Below are 5,674 nucleotides of genomic sequence, written 5' to 3' on the forward strand. Positions count from 1 at the left end.
CCACTGCGTCGACCATCCCGGACGGCGGAGGTAGGGAGCCAAAAGAGAGCAAAAACCAAAGAACGTCTTAGAAAACTTGAAAGAGAAGGTCATTTATCCTCCTGACCCTGATGAGAGTTTAATTGAGAGAAGACTTTCGCCAAACTAGCTCGCTCTCTTTTACGGGCGGTTTAGCCGGACCCCCGACGGAAAGAATCCCGAATATTTTGGACTGGAGCGCTCGTCATCGTCTGAACTCTGGGGAATGGAAGCGCGATAATTCTTCATTCTTTTTGGCCGGAAGCGCTATAAACTGACTAACAAATAAAACTTTTTCATTTTAGGTTGGCGTTCCATCGCTAATGTAACAATGGGATGCTCGGGGAAATGTCCACGAGTAAAAACGCGCGCGTCGAGTGGAGCGTCAACTCATTTCGTTCTTAATTAATTCCGGCTAAGTTAGGCTTTTGTTCCATTATGGGTTTACGCGAGTTCTACGTTACGCTTTTGTCTCTTCGCGTAAAGGCTACGAAAAGGGTGCAGTTAACGCGTGCCTTCTATCGTACGAATTAAAATTGCTAAGAGGACTCTCGGGTGTTGCTCATTCTTTCGTAAGGAAATGAAGTTTAAGAGAGCGGAGGGGCCCATAAGGTGGTTTTGAAGCCTTATTACGAGCGACTTGGGGACAAACGTCGTTAAAACTACGGTACCGTGCCGATTCCAAACGTCTAAGATAATGCCTTCCGTGAGCTTTTTTGTACGTATACGTTTAAAGTTGCGACGAACCGCCGTGGAAACCGCGATATATTCCGAAGCGTAAAAATGAACGTAAAAATTTACGATAAAACTCACCCAAAAAGGTAAAATTTTGGTTGAAACTTTCTAGAGTTTTCCGCAAAAATTTTCGTTAAAAAGTTAGGCCTCGTCTAAAAGTAAATTCTGAAATATTAAGGATAACACGATACGATGCCAAAATGGAAAGCTATAAATTGACGCCAGGTTGAGTTAAATAGGTAAGTGACAACCAAATGGTTAGATGAAAGTACTAGATTAAAGTTTAAAAATTACCCAAAGTTCAAGTTCTTTTAAATTTAGTATTTCACAGGCTATAAGGGGACGAATATAGTGGTGTCACGTACAGATGACAAATACTATGAATAGGTAGGAAGATCAAACTTCTTGTTTTACGGGCCATTTCTCATCCCGCTCGCGTACAGGATCCTTGTGCAAAAGTAACGAAACCGTGGACAAATCCAGTAACTAGTTTTAAGGCACGTTTCTCATCCTTTTCGCGTACAGGATCCTTGTAGAAAAGTAGCGAAACCGTGGACCATTCAAGTAACTAGTTTTAAGACCCGTTTCTCATCCTTTTCTCATACAGGATCCTTGTACAAAAGTAGCGATACCGTGGACCAACCAAGTAACTAGTTTTTAGACCCGTTTCTCATCCTTTTCGCGTACAGGGTCCTGGTAGAAAAGTAGCCAAACCGTAGACAAATCAAGTAACTAGTTTTAAGACCCGTTTCTCATCCTTCTCTCATACAGGATCCTTGTACCAAATTAGCGAAACCGTGGACAAATCAAGTAACTAGTTTTAAGGCTCGTTTCTCATCCTTCTCTCATACAGGATTCTTAAGCTTATAACATCAAAAAGGGAATACATAAAGGATAAGCAAAGTTTCTACCAACTCGATATTAAAAACATGGCTTAAAAATAGCAAAGTAGTGGCGGGCGGATTAACGAAGTTGGGCAAATGGTGAGAAATGAGAGGCACGCGCCAGGAACTTTTATACGCGGCGCGCCTTTTCATCCTCCTTCCATTTATAATATCGTACACAGTTTGACGCCCAGATATAAATCCCGTCTCGAAATGTTCTTCTGAAAATATCGGTTTTTAAAAACTTGGCGCGGTAGTGGGGGGTCCTATAAAGACGCCTACGCCCCCCCCCCCGCGGGGACCATTATGGTAAAGGATGATCCTCAACTTCAAAGACGGCCCAAAAATGGAAAGAAAAAGAGAAATTCACGCGCGCACCAATGGCACACAATAACAAAAACCCCTTTCCTCCACCCGGAGGTTTCCTACACCGCAATTCAAACCGGGTGCGGTTTAAGGATAGAGCTTAGACGTTCAGAATATATATCAATCCGGAAAAATCTCCCCTCCCTCAGCGAAGACGGCCGAAAATCAATAAGTTCGCGGTTCCTTTTCAAAAATCCTTCCCACTATACAGCCACTCCGAAACGTCTGCTACAAACTACGAAGAATAACGATTACACGTTACAAAGTCGCCGCGTCCGTTCGCTAACCAACCACAGAGTCTTCCGTAGATTGTCGGGTTAGGCGCGTTTCGTCAATGTAGAGTAAGCTTCGGTATGGATAGAGCGGAGACAACCTCGAGCTGGCAGCGAGGTGACGCGACACTCTTAAGATAGAGAGCGTCGACAAAACTTTTGTAAAGTGACAAGGAGTAGGGAAGGGACCCCCGCGACAATTTCCAAAAGGAGATCCATCGGAGAAACGAGAGGCTCAAGAGGCGACGTGAATAGGGATGGAGGCGGGGCAGAAAAATGGAAGATTGGAACGTTGGAGTGTAGTAGGTGAAGAGACACCCAGAGGGGAAAGGTACGCGAACCCCGTTCGAGCAGCGGGATGTTCTATTCTATCGACTGGAAATAAGACTTCTTTGATACACTTTTCAAAAGGAGTCGCTCTAGGTCCCCGCTACCGAGCCATTTTAAGACGACTCCGGAATTTGAACGTCAAAAGTAAATCATATTTTCTCTAGAGTAAAGTTTCACCTCCTTTTGTTATTCAATTTGAAACGTGTACAGTCCCGATCAAAAGTTTCTGGCCGTTTTCTATTGGCAGCCATTTTATTTCTGTTTTAGGTAGCGAGCCGAATGAGGGCTTCTATGAAAGAATACCCTCACGAAAATAAAATGCAGTGAAAATTAATGCCTAAACAGTAGCGTAGCCAGGATTTTGTTTCGAAGGGGGGGACACCATTGAAAAAAAAGTAAAAAATAAAAATATTTGTACGTACGACCATACGTTTCGGCACAGGGGGCACATGCCCCCCCCCTGGCTACGCCACTGTGCCTAAAACAGAAATAAAATAGCTGCCAAGAGAAAACGGCCAGAAATTTTTGATCGGGACTGTACCTTCGCAACGGTAATAGTGAGTGTAGGGAGCTGTTGGCTTGCGGGGCTTACCACCACCCTCCTTGTAACCCGGCCACCTGAATCAATGGCTTCAAAAGTCGCTTGATGACTTAGGCCTAAGGTGATGCCTTGGTTATTAGCCTAGCTGATTATTATTATTAAGTTCCAGATTATTTTTTAAAATTAATACGAATCAAAGAAAATGTCTAAATTTAGATCAAGACTCTACTAATTCTGTCCCGATATATTAATTTTGATTAAATAAGAATAACGTTTCATTTTTAGCGTTGTAATTGGATAGAAAATAACACATTTTTGGATGCTAATTTCGATCCGAGTCAAATTTCGATCTGTACAATTTCGGATTTAATTTTTGAATCAAATTTTATCCGCCATTTTCCTAAGGGATACATCGGGTTACAACAATTTAATTTTTATATTTTACGTCTTCAGGTGGAGTAATACCCGTACATGTAGACCATTTTCAGCGTTGTATATATCTACCGTTTATCAGGAAATTCGTGCCCATAGAAACCTTATAAGAACCTATGAAAGTTTTTACTTTTATAGATGCATACTTTTCTGATTAGAGTTATATTATATACTTCTGGTACACCCAAATAGAAGTTCTTCAGCTACGCTTTAAGAAAATATCTATTTCGACTTAATTTAATATACAATATTTAATTATTAATTAATGGTATATTAGACAGGTAGAATTGTAGACATAATAATTTTATCCCATAAATTAACAGGGATTAACTTAAATATTGCATTTTATAACGTCTCTACCAAGTAGACCTGTATGCCAGGATTTTTCAAGATTATTCGGGTCGTAATTTTCAGATATCTGAAGATAATTAGTTAATCAGATCAGGTTTATCTTTTATATTCCACTCTCACGCAGCTATCTGTTCGTAAATTTGGTCTAACTCACTATCCTAAGTTATCTGACTCAAACGTTTAGTATATACATATATTATGTTGTGGAAAGTAAATTAAAATAAACAGTAATTAATTTTTTTTAAATTCCAGTTTCTAAATCACACGTCCCCAAATAAGGGGGGCATTTTATCAAGGGAAACCCAACAAAACTTAATATTTAAATCAAATTAAATCATCTCGCTTTCTATATGTCGGTTTAAAAGGGATTCAGATTAGTTTAGAATAGTTCTTTTTATAAACTAACGTGGCCTTCTTGTTTAAATGTTGCTCTTACGTCACAGTCTCTTACTTTCACAAGCCTACTAGCGCGCGTTACAGTCGCGAGGAATATAGGTTTTTTTCAGCGCGCGTGCAAATCGCTCGTGCGCAAAATATACTAATAACGCTGTGTCTTGTGACGCAAGCGCAACATTTTAACAAGTTGGGCAAGACCACTTTTATTTTATAAAATAAACTATTGAAACTATCTGGGTCGCGTCAAAATTCTGAGAAGGAATTCTTCTTTTGAGAAGAGTTTTTCGTGAGAATTTTTATCCCCGTGAGAACTCGCTAAAAGCGTCAAATGTAAACAGATTCTTCTAGAGATGGCGGCTTACGAGAATGTCACGAACGTTGAAATCTAAGCCTTTGACAATAAATATTATTTTTACACGATTTCACGACAATATCTGAAGGAAGAAAACATTTGATTTATAATTTAAAAAGAAATATTTGATCGGAAATGAACTTAACATTCGGTTTTCTCTGAATTTCATTTTCGTCCACCAAAATATCATACTGTTTATTTTCTTCAGCATCAAATAAACTGATTATCAGAATATTAGCTGCCATTTTTATTTATAATATCCCCCCCTTTTTGACCAAGTGAGAATGCTCTGAGGCATTTTCACTCTTCTCAAGAGAACTCGTGAGAAAAGATTACATCACCTCCAGCGAGAAGGACCGTCAAAATTTTTAGAATTTTCACTATCAAGGGAAGAATTCTTAGAATTTTGACGCGCCCCTGGTTTGCATTTTGACCCATATCAACTTATCTGAATATCTTATCGAAAATATAGATAATCCGATATATCGTAATAATTTCCAAAGGTCGAAGAACGGAAATATTATCTGAGTGTAGGTTGGTAGCGCTTGATAAGTTTATTTCCGCTTTTTGCATTATAAGCCAATTGTAGGCTGGAAGCAACATCGATTTCGGACTGATTTTGTTTCGCCAGAGAGTGAAGCTTAAAACAATAATACAAATAAAACAGTAGATGAGACGCGACGCTATTCGTCGGAAATAATGATATTATTGTTGGATGAGGAGAGAACGAAAAATGGAATCCATTTATCTCGAAGCGAAGGAAATTGGATAATTCAAACAAAAACTTCTTTCGGCTCCAAAAACTGAGGCAATTTATGAAGAGAGGGGTTAGTCGCGGCGTCTGGAGTGGGCTTGTTTCAGGGGGGTAGGCTAGAACGTTGGTAATCTCCTTTGAGAGGAAAAAGCTAGTTCAGAAGGAGCGTCCTTTTTCTAATATGAGAAGCACTAATGTTATTCCAGACCATACCCACAGATGCAAATTCGGATGATATTTCCA

This window comes from Leiobunum rupestre, chromosome 9 (assembly GCF_980474605.1).
Source record: "Leiobunum rupestre chromosome 9, qqLeiRupe1.1.hap1, whole genome shotgun sequence".
Classification (NCBI taxonomy): Eukaryota; Metazoa; Arthropoda; class Arachnida; order Opiliones; family Sclerosomatidae; genus Leiobunum; species Leiobunum rupestre.